The following is an 11,026-nucleotide window of genomic DNA, read 5'->3' on the forward strand; positions in this document are numbered from 1 at the left end:
ATACTCTGATTTATGCAACAATATTTATTATGGTTAGTCTTCAATACACAATTTGTTTGGGTAATTTTTCAAATTATAAATTCTCAAACACTTTCAGATGTTTTTAATAACTTGTTTGGGTATTTGGGTATTTTTTACCAATAAAATTCACAAAAATAAAAATATTTTGAAATAAGAATTAGTAATTATTTTATTTTTACATACAAATTTCACTATTTACATACAAATTTCATGAGCATTGGGGAGTTTTAGAGCAGGAAAATTATTTAAATAAATTGCAATACCTCGGCGCATTTTTTGAGGGAAAGAGCACACTGAATGGTGGCAGAATGAGCAGCAATGAGTAATGAACTGAAGGCATTGTAACTTTTTTAACACGGGTTGTTACTTTGGAAAGCTTGACATCAGAGCTACATTTGGAATGCTTGCATTGAGAAAATGAAGTAAAAATTCAAATAAAAACATGATGTCAATAACACCTTGTTGTTACTTTCCCCAAATGCCAATTGATGCTTTTTCTCCAACAATCTTGATCAAATTCCAATGCCCTCACAAAATCATTGAGAAAAATAACGGACTAAAGTAATCTGATGTGCCAGGCTTCTAAATAAAAATTTGAAGTAGAAATGCAAGATGGGATACAAAGTGTAGGGAGAATAGTTTAAATACAAGTGCCCTAACTCTCTAAGCATTTTGATTATATTTTACAGGTTGGGACTAGGATTATTTTATTTCCAGCCTTCATCCACGTGCCTTCCTTAAAATAGTTGAAAATTGAATTTTTCATATTCAATTTATTGGTTAGTTCCACCATTCTTGCCTTCGTTTGATCTGGCTCAAAAAAAGGCTTAATAGAGATTTTAAAAATGAACTTCGTTTGATCTGGGCCATGACTTTGGTTTCTTACGAAAATGCCTATTAATTGTTCCCAAGTGATTCAATCATCCTTAAAAAAATAGAATGCCCATTAATATTTCTCTTTTTATCCTTCAAAATAGAGAAATATCAGTGATGTATCAATAACTCATAACTTCCATGACAGTTCAGAACCAACCTATAAATAACGTATAAGTTTACCCCTTATAGGTTGGAAAGAGCTCATTAAAATAAGAAAAGGAATCTAGATTTCTCCAGGTCTGATACTATGGATAAGAGTGGCCTTTAAATTCTGATCCAATAAGTGGACCTCACATATCTCAAGGCAATGGACACTCTCAATAGGTTCCCAGTTGGTGCTAGACACCTCTACTATATTTCTTTCAAAGCAGTTGGGGTTTAGATATTTTTTTGCGGTCACAAAATTTCAAGTGTCTGCCAATGAAGTGAGTTACTTAAGTATGATAAGAGATGATAGATATAAGTAAAGAGGAAAAAGATGATGGGTGAACTAAAAGATATCTAATCATGTCCTAACCCCATTCATGGGAAAGAATCATGATCATGATGGTGGTGATAGTGCTATTTCTTACTCATCCGCAGGCTCCATAACTACTCTTATGCTCTTCTTTGGAGTAACAAAACATATCGCAATCTGGCGCATTGTTCATCTTTCTATGCTATAAACTTCAAGAAAAGGAGATGAGTACCAATATTGATTATAGTTTATCATTCTGAAATTTATATTTTTCCTAAAGGACTTAATTAGATACATAGGCCTTAGTCAATGATGGATAATTCTTATTTCATGTACAATGTTACATATCCGCAACATTTCCTATTTTTTATGGGTTTACCAGGGATCATGCATAATTATTTTACACTTTAAATGCACTATAGTCCTGCCCTACTATGAGGTCATTGTAGAGGCAAAAAACACTCCCTAAGGGCGTCGTCCTAAGCCAAGGATGCCTCCCACTACACAGTCAAACACTGCATCGCAGGAAGAGTCAAATGTGCCGCCCGCCCTCATTAGTGTCCTTGCCTTGGCCAAGCCTACATCTACAACTCAGTAGTGGTTCAATAAGGGCGTTGTAAAGTCACACACCGATACCACCTACTGCGCCCCAAAACTCCCCCTAAAGCTAAAGCTATACCATCTACTGTATTCCCATTGGGCAAGGGCAAAGAGGACAGTCCCTCCACTGACCTCGAATGCGTTTTTCCTCGAATGCTAGAGCAACATCGATGTAGAGGAGAGTCAGCCTAATCACACATCTATCGCTAGTGATGTCGCAGAAAGTTGTGAAAAGCTTCATGTTTGAACTTCATGGATTGATATCGAAAAGGAGATCGATGGACTATAACACTCATGTCAGGGAGAAGGAAGATCGGTGAGTGATCAGAATAATATTGCAGTAAAATCATTATGTTAATAATGCAGTACACACCAATATTATGCTAGTTCACGAGTTAGCATTGATTGTCCTCTGATTGTATTAACTTGTGAACTAGCATGATATTGTCGTGAACTAGCCATCACCTATGGAGAACTTCAGCTATCGACTAAGGAATTTCAAACTCCACCTCAAATGGTGGATTCAACATTGATTCGAGGACGTGCACGCTCAGGTTGAGGCCCTTAAGATGAAGCTTGCTGCAATTGAAGGACAACTTTAGGGAACTTGGACTGTCGCACTTGAGGAGTGCAAGATTTGGATTAGCGAGCACCTTAACGATGTCATGCAGCTAGAGGTGATTTACTACATTCAGAAATTGCACATCCAATGCCTTTGATAAGGTGATAAAAATACATGTTTCTTTCACGCCTCGATTCATCATAGAGCTCGAGCTAATAATATGTTCCTATTAGGGGTGTATAATTAGGATCCATAATTGTCAGATACAACTATTGTCACGTGCTTTAGTTCCCTTCTCATCTCATAGCCGACTGAGGAGACCAACAATCTTGTAGGCTCCGTCCCACACATGGTGACTGACCATGAAAATGACATACTTAGGGTCCTTCCTACGTGTGTAGAGATCAAGCAAGTGGTCTTCACCTTTAGTAAAAACAAGGCCCTGGGGTCGCATGGGTTTTTTAGCTGAATTCTACATTGCTTGTTGGGATAAAATAGACACAGATTTAGTCCAAGCTATCAAGGAGATCTTTATATGTAAAGTCTTACCTAGAATTGGAAATCCACTTTTCTTGCCCTTATCCCCAAAGTGGATAATCCATTTTATTTTCAAGACTTTCAACCTAGTAGTCTTTGTTATGTGTGCTACAAGATTACATCCAAAATCATTACAAACTGACTTGGGATCTTCCTTGACAGACCCATTTCTCATAAGTAGTGTGGTTTTGTCAAGGGTTGACAAATCCATGACAATATCTTGTTAGTTCATGAGTTAGCACAATCAATGGACACTCATATTCCAGGTTCGAATGTCATCAAACTCAATATGGAGAATGTCTCTGATAGAATTGAGTGGACTTTCCTTACCAGAGTGTGATGACGCTTTGGTTTCAACGATGTATTCATTGATCTAGTTTATGCTTGTATTGGAGAGAATCACTCGTGTTCGGTGAGTGATTCTCACTTGCGTCCGGTGATTCTCACCCGCGTCTCATTCTTCCTTTATAGATTCATGCATTGTGGTGTCCCTACTGATGATCGGATGACCCGTATTTGTCACTCACTTAGCTTGTGCTACCATTGTTGCCTAATTTCTCCTCAGGTTTAGACTATAGAACACCTTTTCATCCATAGTTATATTTTTCTGCATTGATGGTGCAAATTTACTCACCATTGGTGTCCGCTCTTATGCACTTATACTACGCAAATACCAATAGAGTGTTCTGACAAGAGCTTTATCTCATCAACACACTCTTAACCTAGCCCTTATCTACACATCACCCTAACATCAGCCAAAGCTATGGCGATACGTGATGACTTGCTCCTCTGCGAGGAACAAAACCTTCATATTATCATCCTAGAATCAGACTCATAGTAGTTGGTCAACATGCTCCGTGTAGGCTCATGCTCCTCGTGGCGCCTCTAGAGAGTCTAGCAAGACATCATGTGATGTCGCCCACGCTTGGCCAACATTCATCATCAATTGCATGCGGGGAACCAGACAGCAGATGCTCTTGCCAACTATGTGGTATGCTGTCACACCCCCCCCCCTATGCATCACTTGGCAGGACCTTCCTCAAGCAGCTCGTTGTTGCCATCGCGTTAAGAGCCTTGGCTTGCCTGCTCTCCGCACGCGTCTCATCCTATCGAATGATGACCTTTACGCACCTCCACAACGAGATCTAATGATGGCACAAGGACCGCTTATACTCCATGCATCACTACCATTGGGGGACATGAGCATGCTATGGGTGCCCTCAGCCTTCTGTACGAACTGCACCGGTATCACCTTTGTACCTTTTTCTTTTTTTCATCATGAGCATGGGTGAGTAGGGTCTGGGTGTAATTGGGACATTAATGCTTGCTCCACACCTATAAACGCTTATAAACACTCAACGTAATATATAAAACCTCCCAGGTGGTGTCTAGTGCACGAATAGATAGGTCTAGGGCACAACCCTTGGGTTGGTCATACTTGGCATCGTAGTTTTTTTTCCAAAACAAAAAAGTGTGCAAAAGTTTATGAATTTTCTGTAGAAGAAATAAAAAAGTGTTTATGAAAAAATCGTTGATGCCCTCCATAAGGTAGCCACAATTGAGGCCACTAACACCAAGGTTGCTGCAGGTGCGCAATTACAAGGGTGGAATATCATTGCAGCTGAGCGCAGCCACATGCCTCAAGGTAATTATAGCATGGGAGACCACTCAAAAGAGTACAACGTCGAACAGATTCTGCACATGTACCAGTAGAAATTTTGCATAAAAAGTTAGAAAATTTTCTCACATGCATTTAATCTTTGTTTCCAACTGATTTTGTTCTTTTTTTCTCATTTTAATTCAATGAAAATCTCTAAAAAATACCAAACAGACATAAACCATTACCCATCTTATTCCACTAATTTTTCACTTACAAGGCAATAAAAATAGTTCGAGTTCTACATGAGAAATATTAGATATATACTCTCACAAACATTCCTACAAAAATATTGAATGCCCTCTCAATAAGTTATCTTAATTCACAATCCCTTCAGATAATTATTCAAGTTTTATACATAGGTTGGATGCTTTGGATCATATGACCCCATGAAGATAGATCTTATTGGATCTTGGATACCAGAGCTACAGATCAAATGACCCCTGACCAAGGTGGCTTTGTCAACTACTCAAGCCTCAAAGGACCCAAGAGAGTATTGATTTCGGTGAAAAGTACATTTCAGTGATGGGAATTTGTTAGAACAAATTCAGTATGCTAGGAATTTTTAAGGTTTTCCAGTATGTGTGTGAGCTCAAATAACCTTTACACTCACTTCAAAAAATTGTGACTGACACTAGATGAAGGTTTGTTCTTCATCTTAACACTCACTCCAAAAATTTTGACTGACACTAGGGAGGAAGATTGGATCCATTTGACAGGGGAGGGGTCTACTCTTGCCAGAAGATTTCGTTGCCCAACGCGAGGAAATTATAAAAATATCAGCCAGCTCAATGGAGAACATTTATCTAATCCACCAATGACTAGAACATCCATCTAATGACTTCTTATAAGAATGTTTTCCTCTATTGTTCAAAGGCATTGACTTTAGTACGTTGGCATGTGAAGCTTGTCATTTGGCTAATGATAAATGGTCCTCTTTTAGATTGTCTAATACTAGATTCTTGAAATATTTTGATCTGGTTCATGGTGATGTGTGGAGGTGATGCCAAGTAACAAGTCTATCAGGATGCATGTTGTTTGTCTTTTTTATTGATGAATATAATTGCTTTCCATGGATGTATGTGATCAGGTCAAAGGCAGATATTCTTCAAATTGTACATTTTTTTTAAATGATTAAGACACAGTTCAAACCCAGAATCAACGGATTTAGGAAAGATACCAGAAGAGAGTTATTTAATTCTATTGCGAGTTGATATCTATTCGGGCAGTGGATTATTCTTTAGTCTTCATGGGTTAATACTTCTCTATAAAACTATCTAACAGAAATAAAAATTAGGCACATTTTAGCCTCATCCAGGTCACCATTTTTCCAGGAAAAATATTCCAAATCACTACAAGGGATAAGTTATCATGACTTTAGTTTTTCAAATCGATCAGACTCTAGATAGGAAACAAAAGTTCATATTCCAAGACACTTATTGTCTCAATTTTTTCCATGTGCCAGGTCGGAATTCGTATTCCCCCAAGACCTTTGGTTGTATCGCATATGTACATGAAAAAGATGTAGAAATGGGTACACTAAGTCTGAAGGGGTATAGATGTTATAAATGATCGCCACAAAATTTCTATAAAGAAATTATGTTCTATCAAGATGAGTAGAAACAAGGAGTAGAACAACCGGTGAGATTCAATATTAATCTAGAATTTCTACTACTTCCTAGTGCAAGGCTGGAAACTGACCAATCATAGGAAGACTCACACGACCAAATTATCAATGAGGTACAGAAGTCTGCTGGAGAGGACAACCATTGTTAGCAGGTGAATTCTGAAGGAACCCAGATTGTATGGGGCTTTGAGAACACCCAACAGAAGTAGAAGAGTCATTTATTGCAAGGGGGAGAGGCCAACTGATGATATTGGTCATATGGATGAAAGTAATTTGGAATGGCCCATTGTTTTATCTGAGGGTATAAGAAGTAGAACAGGTGGCAGGTACTCCCTACAAATTATATATCATATCAAAGGCTGAGATATCAATACAAGTCCTTAGAGAATTCTTTAATCTGTATATATTTTTGAAGCAATGTAGAAGAAGTATTACATAGTATAGAGTGGAAGCTAACAATGGATGAAGAAATGGAAGCTCTCAGAAGAAAGAGAACTTGGGAACTTATGAAATTACCTCCTTGAAAGCAACTTGTGAGATCCCGTTGGGTGTATATGAGTATTAGGCATATGAAATATTGGGAAAATATATGGCTAGTCTTGTAGCCAAGGGTCATTTCCCTTTGCAAAGTTTAATATTGTAAGGATATTGATTGCCGTGGCAGCAAAGCTCGAATGGAATATTTACCATTATGATGTCAGAAATGCCTTATCACAACACAAATATATAGTAGATTTATTGAAAAATATAAACATGATCTCCTCCAAACAAGATGGGACTCTTGTTGACAATTATGTCAAACAAGGCCTTGGAAAATACTACAACAAGGAGTCATTCAAGCGAATAGTTCGGAAGCTGATCTAGTGGAATCAGACACATGTAGACATCGTTAATGCTGTCAACATGCTAAGCCAGTTCATGAATCACACATGTAAGGTCCATTTTCAGGCAGAACATTCTGTTCTAGACTATTTAAAAGGTACTATTGGTCAAGGTACAATTGTCTAGAAGTGGTGAAGTATCATTGGAGATGCAGTATGAATCATACACATTTTTACATTGTTAATGGTGTCTACTTGCTAAGCCAGCTCATGAATAACCAGTGTGAGATCCATTTGCATCCAACCCATTATGTTACTACCAACCTGAAATGTACAATTGGTCGAGGTGTATTATTGTCAAGAAGTGGTGAAGTCTAATGGGAGCTCTAGTCTGATATATACTTTGTCAGATTAGTTCTTGATAGTGGATTGACTATAGGCTGTGGTGCCTCTATTGGGGGGGAGTTGGCTAACTAGAAAAATAAGAAATAGGAGATTTTATACCTTTCTAGTGCAGATACTGTTATAAGGCTATGGTATGAAGAGTGTGCAAAAAATGTGGATCCAGTAGATTCTTGATGAACTTGGAATTTATTCCTAGTAGGATTTCAGTTTTACTCTGATAGTAGTTCAGTTATCTCTATAGCACTAAAGTTTGTTCAACATGGTAGAACTAAGCATATCTTCCTGAATAAGCACTAAGGAGAAAAAAGCCAGAATTAATGATCTAGTATTTGTGGTATCTACCGCACAGATTTTGGGCATTTTTATGAAAGCTCTGCTCAGGCCGTAGCTCCAGCAATTGATTAACAAGTTGAGCATGATCAACCTCCATATCATACTTTCGTGGGGGAGTGGGTGTTCATGGAACTGTATGCGATGCTTTAGTTGATTATGTTCTTAGAGTTGTAAATCTTTCAAGGGTTACAAATGGTCCGTATTTTCTATATTGTTCTCTGTATAATTTTAGTGGGCTACATGTTATAAGTGGCCCATATGCATGATTAAGTCACTTGTTCTAGTTGGGTCCTCTACCTTATCTTGTTGGTATTTGAACCTGCTCAACCTGAATTAATGTAAGTCTTCTAGCCATGTAAACCCTAGCCACCATAAGAGACTCACTATTTGGTCAGAGACAAGAGCACCAAGGTGGAGATGGTGAGTTGTAAGAATACTCGTAGTCTAAAATCTGCTTTTCATGGATTCAAGATCATCTCCAACACTCTTCCTGGGTTTTAATTCTTTCCCTTATTATTTTGCATCATCTTTCTTCAACATGTATAGTTCAGTCACATTGGGGAGTAGTTCCCTGTACAGTTAAGTCATGTTTGCATTTCTAGGTGTCTAAACGATAAATAGGAGAACTCTGGGTTCAGGGTTCAAATGCCAAGGAAACGTTATTTCTCTCTTTTATTAGAAGCCCTAGAATGAACCTCTTTCTTGCACATCATCTCTGCCAAAACCCTGTGTAGAACAAATCATGAAGGCCATCAAAGAGGAGTTCCCCACTTCACTTTGTAACCTTCAAGAAGTATTTGTAAGTCTCAGCATTGTGAAGCGATTTGAGCCTATGTTCTGGCAGAAGATTATCCTGGTGGTATTCTTGTTCTTTAGCTCTAGATATCAGCAATGGTTGACATGGTAGGTCAACTTCCTTAATGCTTGCCGGAGGAAGTTAATCTGAGAGCCATATGATGAAGCATCATTACCCCTTGAGCTCCATGAAGCTGTTAGTCATCCTATAGTCAATGTCTCTAATTGTCTAGCATCATTAAAAGAACATGTGATGCAATAAGGAGAAGACACATCTGACTGCATTGGTGCACTTGTCCTTACGTCATACTTCTTCAAATGCATGATAACTCTCGTCTCTATGATCACTAAAAAGAGGTACAATCCATTGATGCTAAGATTCATCAGACTTTCTCCTCCTATTTCATTCAATTCTAAATCTCCTACTCTGCTTCCTCTTGACTCACCATCTTCACACATGGTATGATGGCATAGAGATGACAGAGACGCTTTCGTCGATTGGACTCCAATGCCTGAGGACCTTTATCTCTCCACAATGAACTAGTCCCTCAATCATCTATTGTATCGAGGACTTGTTCAATGTTCATCAAGCTTAATAGAAGCAAAAAACTGATCTGGATGATCCAAGTAATTTCCATTGTGAAGACACAAGGCATAGGTCGACATCTCACAGATACACCACCACTTGAGGAATGTGGTACAAGCGGTGAAAACATTCCCTGGAAGATGAGTGATCAAGACGTATTATCAACCATCATTGCTTCTACTACTGATGAACTTCTTCCTCTAATCTCAGGCTGTCTCACCACAAAGGTAGCCTAGGAAAAGCTTGGTGAAAACTATCTTGTGTATCTCAATCACTTGTCGTGGAGCTAAACTCACGGTTTACTTTATCCACAAGGGTATTGGATTATTATATCACTGTGTTTTGTCAAGGCGTTTCTGAACTAGTCACTACTATCAAATACATAGCTGACAACACCATCAAGCATGTCTTTCTAAGAGGTCTTGTCCCAAATTTTTGCACCTTTGACACTGGAATCACCACCTTAAATGAGAATCTATCATTTGACGGCTTGATAGCATTACTCAAATCTGAAGTCTCACTTGAAAACTTTGGAAGTGATAATGAAGCTACATAAGCCCTTGTCTTCCCAAGGGAAAACCAGATCCAAGCCTCATAGCCTAAAAAAATCAAACAAAAATCATTTAGTTTTTGCCAAAAATTCAAGAGGATGCGTGGCTGTAACACTAGTCGTGGCACAGAAGGCTGAGGTAGAAACTATGATGATGGAAGGTTCACTCAATACTGTCAACTTTCCTTAAAACAAGGCAATCGAGTTCCCGAATACATCATTGCCATCCATCATGTTACTTTGATGTGAGCACCTTATAAGGTGCCATTTTTTATGAGAGCTCCAAGTGACTATTCATGGCCAGTGGTACAGGCTTGCCTATCAAATCATATGGTGCCTCCTCGCTTCTTTTCCTTATTGCATCCTCTCATTAAAAAAATTCTTCATGTTTCAAATATTTCCAAATTTTATTTTCCATCAGATATCACTATTTATGAAGAGTTTCACCCTAATTCTTGTTCAATTGAGGATCGAACGACAGTGGAGCTACTGCTCACAAGCACGTTCTATGATGGTCTCTATGGCATCAAACCAAGATCAGTAATGGCTTTTTTGGGAGAGCAACACCCAAAATTCTCTTATTGTCACTATGGCTTTTTTTGTTACATTTATTGATGAGTTTATTAGGTAAGCTTGGCTTTATCCATTCAAAGCCAAAAGTGATGTTCTTCCTACCTTTTTTCCAATCCAAAAACTAGTGGAACAATAATTATCAATAAAAACCCAGATATTCCCGTCTTACTGGGGCGGTGTGTTACAAGCTCTTCATAAACAGTTACAAACTTGTGGTATGAAACATCAGGTCTCACGCCCACACACACTGAAGCAAAATGGGACTGCTGAAGGAAAGCATCGTCACATTATTGAAAAAGCTCTAAGTGTGATGTGTACGATGACAATTTCTATTAATCGCATAAGCACTCCTATTCTGGGGAATAAGTCACCTTACGATATTATGCATTGTGAACAACTGGATTATCACTTCGACGAGGTGTTCATCTTTATCTGTTTTTCTGATCTTCAATCTTTTGGTATAAATAAATTATGTCTCATATCTTAATGTTCTGTCTTTGACGGATACATTACTCTTAATAAAGGTTGTTTTTGTCTATCTTAAGCAACTAATCTTCTCTACATTTCTAGGAATGTTACTTTTTGTGAAATCCATTTTCCATTCTTGGTTCCACTTCTGCTCTGTT

The sequence above is a fragment of the Wolffia australiana genome, chromosome 1 (genome assembly GCF_029677425.1).
Source record: "Wolffia australiana isolate 7733 chromosome 1, ASM2967742v1".
Lineage (NCBI taxonomy): Eukaryota > Viridiplantae > Streptophyta > Magnoliopsida > Alismatales > Araceae > Wolffia > Wolffia australiana.